Genomic DNA, 14,440 nt, shown 5'->3' with positions numbered 1-14,440 from the left:
GAGCACAGTGCAGTGGTAGCAATAAGTGCATCTTTTAAAGCAAGCCAACAATTTTTGAATGACAATTTATTTACATAGGCGAGGAGAAATAGCTTCTTGGCAACTGTGTACATGCCAAATGCTGATTTTCTATTTTAACTTCTAGACACAATGGCAATTGGCTTATTTGGAAGATGACGGATTATGAACTGAAGGGAGAGCTGATGAGGGAGGAGCAAACATGAACCCAAATCTGCACTTTCCCAGTGCACCACCTCAATTTACAGCTTGGTGAAACACCTGAAATTGGGTTTGGAGCTTTTGAAATAACCAAACAAATTTATTTTTAGCTGCAAATATGAAGTAACTTTAAAAGAGGAGTGACAAGCTGAACAATCCAGGAAAAGAAGGAAGAGTGTGGGAACCATTTGATAAGGCTACCAGGCTACCTTTGAACATCTGCAGGGTAGATGCCTCCTCCCTTTTTTGTTACGGGCAGTCGGGAAGGGACAAGAAATGAAATCCGTAAAAGGTGAATCATTGTTTTTCACCAGCAATTAGCATTGCCTATTAAAACTGCCAAGAATTACTCAGATGGTGTTCCTAGCACAATATTTAGGGAGTTAACAGGAGGTTGGCAAAAAAATACTCCAGCCATCCTTCAAAAAATAACCCAAAGACAACATGTTTCATGGCTCCTTCTCCAGCATCACCTGGGTCCATCCCTTTTGCAGCCTTACAGCAGACAAATCACAGCTCCTATATCTCTACCTTGGGGTGAGGCTTCTCAAGATGGAAGAGCCATAGTTCTGCCCACATCTGGTTTAGCAGTGTGTTTAAGAGGAAAGTGCTGCAATTGGTCCATTTCTCCTTTTTTCTGATCAGTGCTGGTGATAATGGTTTCCTTGTTATGGCTTGTAGACTCCAGCACACTGCTGTATTGAAGCACAGGAGGGCTCAAATCTGACTCTTAAATAAAAAAGGTTTTGGTTCCAGCACAGCATGTTTGTAAAATATCTACTGACAAGTCAAAAACTGTTCCACATGGCCTGTAAAACATATGTTAAAAATTATGCATCATAGACCAGCTTTAAATTATTCATTTTTAATTCCTTCAGCCTTGAAGGGCCTTTAAACATTGACTACTAAGAAACAATCCTGCCACTGAGGGAACAGCTATAAAATAAAAAAACTGGCTACTTGAAAATATAGAGAAAAATGCTTTACCTAGGCACAGTTTCTGAATTTTAAAATATGAATAAAGGTCTGGATCCCCACTTGGTAAAAGCTGATACAGCTCCTTTGAAGTCTGCATAACTATCCCCCATCAGCAGCTGAAAGTCCTGGCCCAGACTTTAGAACAGATACAGCTTCTCTACATAAGACGACAAGCAAGATTTGCATGGTTAGTTCAAACTATTCCATATTCACTGAGCTGTTGAGGAAATACTGTCTGTGAAACAAATCCTGGATTCTTTCCCAAAACCATCTAAATGACACTTGCTAGTGAAATGCTACAGCAGGAGAGGGATCAGATCCAGCACACTGGGTTGGACCCTGCTGTAATTCCGATGGCATTATCAGAGAGCACTTGTTACCTCCACGCTCATTGGGGTGCATCAGGGAAGTTGAGAGCATCCGAAGGAATTAAGTGAGTGTAATATTGATATAAAAAGGAGAAATAGGCTCTACACTTGCTGTTTCAGGTGGATTTGGTCTTGTTCTCTTCTCTTGGCTACGCCAGGTGCTGGCAGAGACCTGCGGATCTTCCCCATGCTCTGCACTTCTCCATGCTACACCAGTATCACTGTGTCATGCCCCCCTGAGGCATCTCTGGGGCAAACACATTCCTCTTCTGCTTTGCTTTACAGAAAGGAGCCTTTCTGAGCAAACCCAGTCACTGTCTCCTCCTTGCAACTTGTGACCGAGGTTGTTGTGGCTGGAGGGGTGCACCATATCTTTTCTCATGTGTGCTTCAGAGAAACGGTGCAGAGACAGGACTGAAAACACAGAATAAAATAAAATAAATTTTAAAAATATATATTTATATATCACTCCCTTTCTTCAGTCACAGAATCATAGAATAGTTTGGGTTGGAAGGCATCTTAAAGCCTATGTCATCTCTCCCCCCCTGCCATGGGCAGGGGCACCTTCCACTAGACCAGGTTGCTCAAAGCCCCATCCAGCCCAGCCTTGAACACTGCCAGGGATGGGGCATCCACAGCTTCTCTGGGGAACCTGCACCAGTGTCAACTCGATTAACTATTAATAATTAGGACATTCTTGGCTGCTGGGTCAAGCTTTCCTTGATATAACCTAGTGAAACTTCGTATGTTGTATGATGATAAATCAGCTTTTTTACTAGCTACATTTTTTTATTTTTTTTTTTTTCTGTTGAACTCATGGAGAAACCAGGTGTGGTACAACAGGCATTGAAATGCAGAGTGCTCAAACTCTTCTTTCTCATCACTCTCTCATTCCCTCCCTCCATAAATGCCTGGGAGAAATCTCCAAACCTGATGCACAACCCTATTACTAGTGAGCTGTTCCCCAGAGATTCTTTTTCATAAATAGTCCCATTCACCCATTATTACCATGAAACAAATGAAGCACCAAATTCAGCCAATTTGCCTGAACGTATGAGAGCATCAAGGCAAAAAGGTAACAGAGACACTACCAGATGGTCAAATCGGAGCTCCTCATCTCACCTCCAGCAAAATGTCAAGCAGCTCCTGGGAAAAAACAGTGAACAGCTATTTAATAGACTGTTTCCACCACACAGTAATTCCTTGTATTGATACAGTCCTCGTAAAAGAAGAGTAATGTGCTTTTCTCTTCTTTTTTTCTTCTTTTTTTTTTTTTTAATGCTCATTACTGTAGATTAAATCCCTTCCAAACTCTGTTTATGAAGGATATAACACTATGCTGCTCTTCGGTATTCAGAAGCAGGATTTAGTGACGGGGTGAGTCCCTCGAAGGGCTTGTACAGGCTTATGCTCCCTCAGCAGAAAGCTCAGGCTGTCACAGGTGCTCTCACCCGCATGCAAATGTCTGCACAGCACGGTACACGATGTGACACCGGTCTAAATCCACACTCAAGCTTTTACTAATATAACTCTATGGAAACAAGCGCAGTGGTGATTGATGAATTACAGCTCCCACATAGCACGTTACAGTTTCCAGTGGAAGTACCTTGTGCTGGATTTAATAAACCAACAACGTGGGCAGTTTCAGCAAGTAGATTAATCACCTGTAAACTCGTCTGCCTCACAAAGGGAGTTGTGCACTGGCTGTCCAGTGTTATGGAACATGTTTTTCAGAGCTCAGGAATGCATTCTCCTCTCTGATATGTGCTGTGCATGTTCACTGTGCATATTCGCCTGCCTACGGAAGGGTGGAGGAGAGAAGATCAGAGATCATTTGCTTCTTTGGAGGTGCTATAATCCCCCCCACTTCTAGTCATGACCCCAGTCTTTAAACATCTCATGGCTCCAGTCTTTACAGATCGACACTAAAAAAGCCAGCATTATGTTGTTAAATAGTTTTAGCAGACACTTTCTCACTTGAATGTATCTGTCTGGGGGATTCTTTAATGATGCTGCTTTCTTTTTAATTCTACAGGTTTTTATAGTCACCTTAAAAATGTCTGGTGCGGGACAGAAAGAAGAGGGCTGAAGTACCTGTCCTGTAAAAACAGGCTAAGGGCAGGGATTGTGCAGAGCAGAGATGAGAAGTCACTGGGGAAACCTTACAGCACATTTCAGTGGGGCTGCAAGAAAGCTGGAAATGTTGGTTTTGGATTTTTTGTCCCCCAAGGGAATGTAGGGATAGGACAAGGGGGAATGGTTTTAAAATGAAAGAGAGTAGGTTAAATTAGATATTCAGAAGACATTCTTTCCTGTGAGGGTGGTGAGACACGGGACCAGGTTGCCCAGACCAGTTGCAGATGACCCATCTGCCAAAATGTTCTTCGAGCCCAGGCTGGATGGAGCTCTGAGCAACCTGGTCTAATACAAGGCGTCCCTGTCCATAACAGGGGGGTCGAAACTAGATCGTCTTTAAGGTTCCTTCCAACCTAAACCATCCTATAACTCTGTGACTATCGACTATGAGCTATTTTTATTAGCAGATTTTCTGCCCTGAGAAGCGCCGAATTTCTTTCCACTTTCCCTGCTGCCTTTGGGATCCACGCAGCCCAATTTCAGACACAGCAGTTTGGGGCTTGTGGCAAACACAGACATTCCTGGCAGATGACTCTCGGGAGGACCCGAGAGCCGGATTTCATCGCGGCGGCGCTCGGGGTGAGTCCGGGCTCGCCTCGCACCTCTGAGGAGCCGGGCTCCGCGGCCTGGGGGTGGGAGGGGAGCGGGGCGACATGGGGGGCAGCGATGGGGGCAGCGATGGGAACAGCGATGGGGGGCACCTGGGGCCTGAGCTGGGGCTGTGAGGGCTGGTGGGGAGGTGGTGTGGGGAGGTGGTGAGGGGGTGCTGGGGGGTCCGCCCCTCCCGGCCCGGCCCCGAGGAGGAGCCGGGGCCCCGCGCAGTCCACGTGGCCGAGGGCGCGCTATATGAGCGGGCAGGAAGCGCCGGGGAGGGAGCGAGGGGAGGGCGCCCGGAGCCGCTCGGCGGGCAGGGCCGGCAGACAGACAGACGGACAGACACACAGACAGACAGCTCGGCGGCAGCCACAGCAGCGACCGTCCGTCCGTCCCCCGGCCATGGGGCTCGGCCGGCCCCCCGCACCCCGCCGTGAGTACCGTGGGACCCCCTCCTTCCTCCCCGCTTACCTGCGGATCCCCCGCGGCTGCAGAAGGCGCGCTGGGAGCCTCCCAGCCTCCTGACTCCTCGTTCGGCTCTTGAGTTGTTGGGTGTTTTTTTTTTAAGAAAAATATTTCTGTTATTTAGAAGCAGGGGTGGCCCCGGCGCTGGCGGAGCTCGCAGCATCCTCCGCTTCGGTGCCCCGGAGCGGGGAGGCTTCTCCCGATCCAGCCGGGATTTCCCCACTGGAGGGAGGCAGAGGGGAGGCGGCGGGTGCCAGGGTGGGCTCCGGAGCAAAGGGGCCCCTTCGGGCGATGCTCGGGGGGCGACAGCGCCGGGGACCCCCCTCCAGCTGCCCCTCGGGGACCCAGCGCCCGGGAGCAGCCCGGCGGACACCCGCACCCTGCTTCTTCTGTGCCATTTCTATCTCCCCTGGGTAAGCTGTGCGCCGAAAGAGTAAAGCCAGCGTTACTCCGTTAGAGGGCAAAAAGCTAGGTGTTTTTGGTATCTGCTCGCACATTCCTCCTTGCAGAATTAATTTTTAGAGGAGCGTGAATAACTAATCTTCGAGGTCAGCAGTTTGTTTGTATTGTACTTGGTATATTTTTCTCAGTAGCAAACATCCATCCCAGGTCTTTAGAGTGATTGTGTGTAGTCTTGGCACAAATTAAAGCAAGCTAGTAAAAAAAAAAAAAAAAAAAAAGCCTCGATGTACATTTACTCATTTGAGGCACACAAGATTTTTCAACTCTTTGTAACGATTGTACTTGTATGTATCCAATATACTGAAATAACTCATTCACATTATTGTAAGTCTAAATTATATATTTGTCTGCTGGGCACATATGTTGAAGGAAAAACCTCCCTAATTATGGATCTTTCAGAGAGATTGGAAGGGTGACAAAGCCCTTGTAATCTTTTGGGTCAATTTTCATAAGCTCCAAAAGCTCCCTTTGAAAAGGAAATTAAATTTCAGTGTACAAAAGGGACAGGAGATTCAAGGATATAAAAAAAGAGTCTCTTATTCTACTTTGATCTTGTCCTCAGGAGTTCATTTACTTTGGTGCTCTTCAGTGACACAAGTTAAAATGAAGAGTTGTCTTTAGCTGGAGTCTTTCTGCCTCTTGGCATTTCGGGAGGTACTCAATTAGCAACACACACTCCTGTATATTATTTACACAGCTTCAGCTGGAGGGGTGGCTCTGTGTGGAGCATCTGCTTGGAAGCACTTGGCTTGTAACATCCACAGCATCCTGTGGCACCCATGCCAGCCAGAGCCTTCCACAAGTGTGCTTACCCCTCCTCGGTTCTTCTGCCCCAGCCTGGAGCCGCTGGTGCTCTGTGCACAATGTCTTGACAGAGCTGCTCTCCTGTTAGAAGCTGGGGGTGGCCCTGAGTTCCTACTCCTGCTTTCAGCAGAGGCAGAGTGTTATCTGCAGGGCAAGGCTGTGCTGAGATCCTTTCTGGGCTTGTCTGGGAACCTGACAGTTTTCAATTGAGTGAGTGTCCAGTTGGTAGCTGGGGGTAAAGGAGGGAATGGTTGGATGTGAATGAAATGAATGGATCCGCTTATTACTTAATTGCACGTGTTTTCTTGATTAGGCTGGAAACAACGAGATCCCAACATAGGTCTATGGTGAACTTGGTGCTCTTTTCCTCTGCCAGTTTCTCATTTAATTTACTCTGTAGGGTAACATTTCCATGCCAGGAGATTTAAATCCTGTGCCTCAACAAAGTCCCAGTCTATGGTTCTGCCAAACCAGCTTTAAAGTTATCACTAAGTTTTGAAACTACAGTTCTGCTAATACACATTTATTTTACCTTTTTGCTTAGTAGAAGCATTGTCTCTGAAAGTGTAAAAGAAAAGAGAAATTGTATTATTTATTCTTTTGTCTCACTTGGTGCACAATTTGATTCTGCAGGGGAGACACCAAGTTGCTCTGTTTGTATGAGTTGGTCACACATCCTGGCCAGAAACGAACTTGAAACCTTCTTTGCAGTTTTTCTTCCAAACTTGATTATATTGGTATTGGCCTCTCAATTGAGGAAGGTTGCTTTTCAAACTGAACATAATTTTATATAAGTCTTGGTATGTGCTTATCATTTTCTTTTTTTGTTTATGTAAAACTGGGAGCAACTTGAGAGGAAATTAAGGTCACGCAGATGGCAGTTCCATCTTCTAGGTTGTAAAAACATCTTTTATGTCAAGTGAGTTGCAAGTGCTGCCATTAAATGATAGTAGAAATAAATTTTTACTTGGAACATCTTTTGCACCCATTTTCAAAAGCATAGTGAAGCAGAAACCTGCTTTTAAAAAGCGAAGGAGAGAAAGCAAACTCAGCTCCACAGCATATTTCAAGTGCTGTTAATCTCACCACCTGGTGGAGCTTTTCATGGCTCTGGCTGAGGGAACTCTGAAAAGGATGCATTATTTTGTCTTGTTTCAACACAGTCACATGCCACATGTGGAGTTCCTTCAACTTTTTTCTTATTCATACCTGACTTAATTAATTTTCCATGTCTTCTGTATCTTTTATACTTTGCAGCAGGCAGCATAGGACTATTGGTGTCTCACCTGAAGCAGCAGACTGGTAAAGCAGGGGATAAAGTTTTCACCTACAAATACTTAAGTGGAAGAATTATTTTTAATAACCAGACCCTCTGCCAGGATACTCGGGTGTAATCTTTCAGTGCAAGCCCAGTTAGCTTTGTACTAATAATTTTTATATTTTTATATAAATATTACTATAAAATATTTTATTTACTATAAAATATTTTCTGAACAGCCTGTTTTCAATCAAGCTGGCAAGGAGCAGAAAGCAGATGTATTTTGAACTGATCTGACATTCCTGATGTAGGTAATTAAAACATAGGAATGAATTCCAGGAGATAAGGTGCAGTATGGCAGATACACTTTGCCTCCCTCTGCCACAGTCTTGCTTGACTGCATCAAAACCTGTCTGTTATGTTTGTGGTGTGCCTCCTAAGTGATAAATGAAAATCTAACTCACAGGTATGCAAGCTGAAAGTAAACTCTGGGGTTATCTGTCAGCTCACAATTCAGAGGAGTTGCTTACAACAGCGAGAAAGCTCCCTGACCCATGCAGACATTTCCTGCACAAGACATGCAGCCTTGCGGGCAAAACACTGCTCTAAGTTTGAATTGCTCTCTTTGCCACAGAGCCAGCAGCCAGCAGACCAGTGGAGGCCATGGCTAGCCTAGGAATGTGACAGCTCCCATCTGCCTCTGCAGTCCTGGCAGGAGTGGTGTGCCTGGTGCCACTGGTGGGATGGACAGCTGCCTTGCCACCCGTGCAGAGCATGTCTGCATCCCTCTCTGGGCTAGCTTGGTGTCTGATCCAGTGCCCAGTGGGTATTTGCTCTGTACCACCCAACATGTGTCTGCTCCAGGGAGCTGGGAATCTCCTACCAGGCTTCAGGGATCTCGGCTTCTCAACCGTCGTCTCTTAGTGCCAGGTGGTTCAAGCAGCACTGTCTGCCCTTGTCTTCTGGTGCCAGTACAGAGCAATGTGACTGGCTGACACCTGGGGCTGTATTTAAAATTTCAGGAGGGTGGGTTTGAGGTCCAAGGTATCTTCAGTGGCATCTAAAATGTGTTTGGCAACTGAACTGACCCTATGGGAGCCAAGTGTGTTTTCTGAGCACAAACCTCTGTTATGAAATAGATAACATTATCTACATAAGCGGTTTCTGTTCAGGCTGTATGTCTGTTAGCTGTTCAAAGTTGTCACTTCTTGTGACCCCTCTTGTCCTGATAAGGCCTCTGAGCTGACCCAGCACTAATTAACAGCAACCACAGAGCAACTGCTGTCACTTTTCTGGTCACCTTTCCCACTCCTATCCCAACCTCTTTTTCCCACTGGTGCCAGGAGTCCTATGCTCTGGTGTGTAAGTAGTAAGCTCAAGTCACTTTGTGTAAAATGTCCCATTAAACTTCAAAAAGCTCGTTTAAATTGCACAACCCCCTCAAGCTGTGGAATGTGGAAAAAGAGGGGCCTTGACAGAAAGGAATCACTTGTTAAAAGAAACTCCCCATAGTATTGGTAGAAGCTTGCTCTGAAGCGTGAGTTAAGATTAGGAATGTCATCAATTGTAAAGACTCTAGTAATTGTTAAAATGCAATTCTGGGGGAAAGGACGGTGGAAAGCAATTCTTTCCTAGCTTTGCTTTACTTTGAACCGCCTGTGATTAAGTTGCTTCATCTGGACTGACAAGCACGTCCTTCCTCAGGGAGAGGAAGATTTGTGCCCTGTGTACGAGATGACCAAACCTCTGAGCAGAGAGGAGTTGAATTATTTCAGGAAACCTGTTAACCTCATCAAGCTGCATCTGTTTCTCTGGGCCAGTCCCACAGCTCCTTCTGCCAAGCAATTGCAAGGTATCTTGGAATGCAAGAGACACAAAGAGACAAAGTGGTTGAAACCTGCACCTGGGGACAAATGTTTGAGGTGTAGCTGTCTGTCTCTGAGGACATCATCTCAGTAGAACTCCTTTTTGTTTGTTTTTTCTTTTCCATCTCTTTGGAAAGTCCTTTGTCCCAGCAGGTTTTCAGTTCAGGCTCAGCTTTCCATCCCCAAAGATTTGAGGGGAGGACAAAGGAGGAATGGGTGACAGGTTAGAGCCTGCAGGGTACAAGCACAGTGTTTCTCACCTTGCTGGTGCCTGACAGGACTGCTGCTGGCGTGGAGGTGACCACACATACTCTTGGTATCCCCAAAACTCCTGCAGTGGACTCCTTATGCATCCCTTTGGAGGGTTGTTCTGCAGAGTAGAAACTGGCACAGTGACACTGAGGTATTAAATCTGGTGCATTTAGAATGTCTCTGGACTAAATAATTGCACTGACATTTTCCAGAATTCGTGGAGTTTTGGATTTTTTTTTGTTTTTATAGCTTTGGTACGCTAATACAAAACAAAGGTTTTTCCTTTAAAAGGACACTACATTATTTCTAGAGGCTGGATCTTCAATCAATGACTTAATCTTACTTATCTGAAATACTTCGTGTGCTGACACATCACAGTGCTGTACTAGCTCGAAAAAGAAATCTAATTCTATCAAATCTGCCAGCTCAGTTAATATGACTGCCAGGGAAGCATAAGGCATCACCTCCAGTTCTTTTAGGAAGGTATCAGATTCCCGCTGCCAGCTCAAATTCAAAGCACAGTACACGTGGCCAGGCTTGGATTTTAAAAATATTTTCTAAGGTACTTCTTGCATCTTGGCATGCAGAACTACAGAACAAATTGGACAATATCATCTGAATATTTGGGTTGAAACATAGAAGTTCGAGTCCTACAGACAGTCCTTTGGGATTAGTCTTGAAGCTGAGACCTGTGTTACTTTACCCTGAGACTTCTACAAACCCATTTGTAAAGAACATGGTGTAGGGCTGCCTGCAACTTGAATCAGAGCTGACCTGGCAGTTTTTGTCTCTTTTTCACACTCTAAGGTGCATCCAAAGCTGCCAGGGTGTGATAAGGACACCCATGCCTGTACTTTAAATTGCTTTTGCCTGATGGGATGTGGTGATGCCATCTAGGGAGCCTGCAGCCTGCATGACTGCAAGACTTTCACTGTAAATTCTGTTGCTATGTGCATTTAATGCTTTCTCTTACTAGAGCTTCACTTAAATCAGTTTGTGCAAATTGTCTGACTTGTATTTCTTCTGGTGACAACACTGAGAAAAATACTCATTTACATTGAATTGAAGCAATTTTTAGTTAAGCAGAGGCAGGTCAAAATAATTATGGTTTTGAGAAAGTGATGCATTGTTGCTTTTAGATTTACTTTGTCTTAATTCCAGGTCCATTTCAAACCTCTCAGGTAGTCAAAATTACTCATTTTGAAAGAACCAAGTTTGCCTTCAGAGATGTCAGAAGGATTCCTCTGAATCTGATGTGACCTGCATTGTCACAGTTTGTCAGCCAATGGCAATACTGATATTATAGCTGAATTTGGGGTTTTGTTTCTTTTCTCTTTGAAACTGTTTTTGTAATGAAGTTATTATTCTTTGGAAGGTTTACCCTGTTTTTCTCTTCAGGGACAATTCTATATATTTCAAGTAAGAAAAGGATCTCTCCTGCTCCTCAGTCTAGTGCTTATTAGAAGAATTAGAACTCTTCCTCCTTGATCTCTCTTCTCTTTTCAGCTCCCATATGCTCTGCTTTTCCCCTTCAGTTAAAATCTGCCTTTATCGAGAAGCATTGACTTTATGATCAGGTCTCCTGTGGCTTCCCTCTGCCTATTAAAACACACCTGCAGCTCTTCTCAAGCAGCTGGCTTGATTCTAGCCTAAAACTTTAACCTGAAAAGTGAAGAACTTCTGCTTGGCCCCCATCCCATTAACAAACATTCAGCTTCAAACTTCAGACTGTGATACTGAGGGCTGCCCAGTGTCTCTGAGCAGTAGCACTGGTGGGAACATGGAGCAGGTAGATAATAAATTTGCAGGCAGGACATTGGTGCAGCTGAGAGTGCCACAGCCATTGGAACTGTGCAAGTTATCTTGGAATCACAGAACATCCTTAGCTGGAAGGGACCCAAAAGGATCATTGAACTGGCCCTGTGCAGGACATCCCAAAAAGCCCACCCTGTGCCTGAGAATGTTGTCCAAGTGCTTCTTGAGCTCTGGCAGGCTTGGTGTTGTGATCACTTCCCTGGAGAGCCTGTTCCAGTGCCCAGCCACCCTCTGGGTGAAGAACCTTTTCCTGCTGTCCAACCTAAACCTCCCCTGACACAGCTTCAGGCCATTCCCTTGGGTCCTGTCACTGTCACCTGAGAGAAGAGATCAATGCCTGCCCCTCATCTTCCCCTCGTGAGGAAGCTGTAAGTGCAGAAAGGTCTCCCATCAGTCTCCTCAAGGCTGAACAAACCAAGTGACCTCAGCTGCTCCTCATACAGCCACTCCTCAAGGCCCTTCACTGTCTTCATAGCTCTTCTTTGGACACTTCCTAATATTTTCCTACATTTCTTGTCTTATGTTGCTGCTGTGTTGTTATGATAAAGTTCTCTCTTGTGCTCTGGAGATTGTGCTGTAATGACAACACAAAAATACAAGGGAAAACTGCATTACCCTTTGTAAAAGGTCAGGAGTTAAACAGATCCTTGCAAAAATTTCTCTTGCTTAGGAAGGCAATATTGAAATGTAAACTGGCTCTCACAAAATATAATAGGGAAACCAAAGTTTCTTTTCTGGTGTTAAGAGAAAGAAAACAGTTTGGGAGAGTAGTGTGGGGGTGCTTAATAAATTTGGTAAAAGGCAGCTCCCTTCCCTTGGGCTGCCAGAAATGCCTATGGTGTGGCTTGCTGGTGTATGTGAGGAACTCTGCAGTGGATTAATGGAGAAAATCCAGGCAGGGGACACAGCTGTGGGCTCAGGATATGGTTTTGGTGCAAGATCACAGCTACAGGCAAAAAGACATCGGCTCCACCAAGGTTATTCTGATGTCTGCAGTGTGATGATGTGAAGGGCTCATGGAAGTACAAAGTGTGTGTGAGATACTGAAAGCTTCTTCAGAGCTTTGGGAGAGTTTTTTCTAGTTTCATCTCCGTTTCTCTTCTTCCTGAGTAAGTATTGATATGTCCTTTAGTCCTGCTCTTCAGGCTTTTTTCCCTGTCATGGTTTAACCCCCCAGACAGCAGCTAAACCCCACACAACCACTCTCTCACATTCCCTGCAGTGGGAGAGAACTGGAAGGGTAAAAGTGAAAAAACTCACAGGTTGTGAAAAATTTAATATGTAAAGCATAAGCTGCACATGGCCAGCAAAGCAAACCAAGGAATTCATTCATCAGTTCCCGTGGGCATTTGTTGCAGTTGTTCAGCCATCCCAGGAAAGCAGGGCTCCATCCCACATAATGGTAAATGGGAAGATAAATGCCATCCCTCTGAAGGTGCCTCCCTTTCTTCTTCTGCTCCCATCTTCATGTGCTGGTCATGATGCTGCATGATGTGACCTTGTGTCACTTGGGGTCAGCTGTCCTGGCTGTGTCTCCTTTCAGTTCCTTGTGCACCCTCAGCCTCCTCATGAGTGGTGTGGGGTGAGGAGCAGAAAAGGCCTTGGCTTTGTGTAAGCTCTGCTCAGCAATAATGAAAACATGCCTGTGTTATCAACAGTGTACCCAACACAAATCTAAAACACAGCCCCAGCTACTGTGAAGCAAATTCACTATCCCAGCCAAAACCAGCAGAGTCCTTCTTTCGCACTTTCTTCCTCTCATCCATCCTTTTTCCACAAATTCTCCTTGCTCAAAGGGAGAGGCTATTCCTGTAGCTTCCACCATCCCCCTTCCTCTCTCATGCTTTGTTCTCTGTGTGCCAGGATCAGAGGGAACCAAGACAACGGGAGAGCCAGGGACACTTAAACTTTGCATCTGAGGACAAGTGTGTGGTGTTGGGGGACACACCTGTGGCTGAGAACCTGGAATGAAGGCCTGCCCCTTCTCCAGACTTTTTGGCTGCTAAGGACAGTTTTTCTGTTTCCTGGAGGTTCAGCCTGTAAAGTGTTTGGGCATTCCAGCAAAGATGTAAACACTGCCCTTTTGACCAACAGCTTGATTTTTGAACTATGAAAGTAAAGGGAAATTTACCACATGGAGAAAAGAGCTTTAGAGAAGGGATTCACTCTCTGCCACTCCACTGAGTGATGCAGTCATCAAAGATGTGCAAAAAAAGCACAGCTGATGCAATGTAAATAATCTATATTTCTGTTTTGTTTACTACAGTGAGGTTATCACCATAGTGCTACAGGATTGTGCAATCTGGTGCTTTATCCATGTTCATGAGCTGATTTTGCTTGCCTGGATCCTACGACCTTACAGAGGAACATAGTGTCATTGACTCACTGTGCCTGTCACAGGAGATTTTTACTGTTAAAAAGTATGCAAAAATAGATAAGCAAGAGTAAAAGCTGCTTCAGACCTGGAGTTATAGAGAAAAAGCCTGTAATGTGGTGGCAGGATGTGTGAAATAGCAGCAGCTTCACAACTTTGTGATAAAACTGAGGATGCTGGAGCACAGCTGTCCTGCATCCTGCTGTTAAATCCTGTCTCTCTGGTTCGAAGACAAGGATGTTGTGTGGGACAGTGTGTCAAATGCTGTGTGCAAGTTCATGTAGGTGATGCCAGTGGCTCTTCCCTCATCCCATAGCATTGTAAGACCCTTGTATGCCCATTGTAGAAGGCCATGAGATTTGTCAGGAGCAATTTGATATAATGCTCACAATTCAGACAGTTAATTACACCGACAAGAGTTGGGTGTTAATGCCCAGCTAAGACACTGGTTTGTAATTCTGCAAAAGCTCTGTAACTCTGTTGTGTAAAATGCCAAATGCTTTAAACAGAAATTACCTCAAGCAGCTGCATAACTGGTTATGAGCCCAAAGAGCAGGAGATGGGTACTGGCTGTTGAAAAATACAAGGTTATTGAAAAACAAAAGGTGATATAGTAATTGCAGAAGTGGTTGAAACTCTTGGAAGTAGCAATGAAACAAAGGAGTTTAGGATAAGCTGCTTCTCCCCAAGGCCAAAGTCTCCTGTTGATACTGAGTATTGGCAGAGGATGTTGCTATGTAATTGCAGTTCATTTTACAGTGTTTTTAATAGAGGAAAACTATGGAAGTCTGTATGGAAAAGAATCAGTAGAATTACCAATCAAACTCCTTTGGAAGGGGATGTCTCTTTC

The 14,440-nt window shown here is 45.0% G+C and overlaps 1 protein-coding gene across 2 annotated transcripts in view; it reads left to right on the top strand.

The window, feature by feature from the left end:
• Window positions 1-4,592: 4,592 nt before the first annotated feature.
• Window positions 4,593-14,440, top strand: part of ST3GAL1 (ST3 beta-galactoside alpha-2,3-sialyltransferase 1) — a 76,974-nt gene continuing 67,126 nt past the window's right edge. Inside the window, exon 1 of one of the 2 annotated variants that reach the window (XM_058833358.1) lies at window positions 4,593-4,728. The gene's annotated coding sequence lies outside the window, so the exon portion shown is untranslated. The remainder of the gene's footprint in view (window positions 4,729-14,440) is intronic. The other variant, XM_058833359.1, reaches the window with a different exon arrangement.

This window comes from Poecile atricapillus, chromosome 2 (assembly GCF_030490865.1).
Source record: "Poecile atricapillus isolate bPoeAtr1 chromosome 2, bPoeAtr1.hap1, whole genome shotgun sequence".
Classification (NCBI taxonomy): domain Eukaryota; kingdom Metazoa; phylum Chordata; class Aves; order Passeriformes; family Paridae; genus Poecile; species Poecile atricapillus.
This window is presented reverse-complemented; position numbering and strand designations above follow the sequence as displayed.